The sequence below is a fragment of the Microtus ochrogaster genome, linkage group LG5 (assembly GCF_000317375.1).
Source record: "Microtus ochrogaster isolate Prairie Vole_2 linkage group LG5, MicOch1.0, whole genome shotgun sequence".
Lineage (NCBI taxonomy): Eukaryota > Metazoa > Chordata > Mammalia > Rodentia > Cricetidae > Microtus > Microtus ochrogaster.
In genome coordinates, this window is record NC_022031.1 from 2007822 (window position 1) to 2009342 (window position 1521).

Sequence of the window (1521 nt, forward strand, 5' to 3'; positions counted from 1 at the left end):
TCTCTCTCTCTCTCTCTCTCTCTCTCTCTCTCTCTCTCTCTCACTTTCTTTTTTTTTGAGACAGGGTTTCTTTGTAGCTTTGGAGCCTGTCCTGGAACTAGTTCAGGTAGACCAGGCTGACCTTCAAACTCACAGAGATCCACCTGCCTCTGCCTCCTGAGTGCTGGAATTAAAGGTATGTGCCAACACTACCCGGCCCCATCTTTCACATATAGGTCTAGATATCTGACAGGCTTTTCTCTGAAGCAGAAAATTTTGAAGGAGTGGTCTACATTGTCGTGGCAAAGTCTGGCAGTCACTTTAGCGTGCATCCTGACGGTACAGCTTTATCAGTACACTGTCAGCAATCGAGAGAAGGACAGTTTCTTTGCCCAAATTGCTAGCTTTGCCAAAAAGAAAGCAAATTTCCTATGGAGTTTTTACAGTGCTTATTATGTTCTCTGATGTAAATTGTTGCTCCCAGTAGCAGACATGTCTCACTGTCAAGAAAAGACCTAGGTTATTAAACATATTAAGTGCCATATTCTATAGGTCATTGAAGTGTTTTAAGACCATCTATCTATTCTATCTAAATATATTTATGTATGACCTTGAAAACATGCCTAATATGACTATAAGTTTGACTACTATAGATGGTTATTAATTTGTATTTATACATTATACTTTCTTTGGTTTTTCAAGATGAGGTTACTCTGTATAACAGCTGAGGCTGTCCTGGAACTCACTTTGGAGACCAGACTGGCCTCTAACGAACAGAAAGCCACATGTCTCTGCCTCTCAAGTGTTGGGATTAAAGGTGGTGACTCACCACCGCCCAGAATATACATTACATTTTTAACTGAGTTACATAAACACAATACCCCAACAAGAGTAGAAATATACATATAGTGTAACAAAAGTAATCTCAAATTTGTATCAATATTTCATAGTCCATACCAATGTGAAATATTTACTATCAGTTGCCTTTTCAGTTTAAAAGTAGATTTAATAATTTATCCTTCTATTCTATCATTTCTACATTTTTCTTTTTCCCTTCAGAAAGAGATCCCTGAATCTAATCTCCTTTGTTCAGCTTTTTTTTTTGGCCATTACCAGTAACAACTTATAACCAGCACTCTCTTAAAAAATAATAAATATCCACAACCCATCTTTTGGGAATGTGGTCATCTTTCTCTAGACTACTTCCTGTTGTTTGAGGCACTGGTAATCTTTGTGGGAAACTTGAGAAAATCATGATAATTGTTAGGTCTTTGCTGGAGTATTCTCCATACTGTGAGGATGGATCCTTTCAGTAAGAAGCCTTAAAGCTGTTTTGGATGCTGGAATCTCCTGAGCCATCTGTTTTTATGGCTGGTCCCTTGTTCTGAAAATACACAAACTTTTTTTTTTCATTGAACTCTTTTTTTTTTATTTTTTAAATTTATTTATTTATTGAGGATTTCTGCCTCCTCCCCGCCACCGCCTCCCATTTCCCTCCCCCTCCCCCGATCAAGTCCCTCTCCCTCATCAGATTGAAGAGCC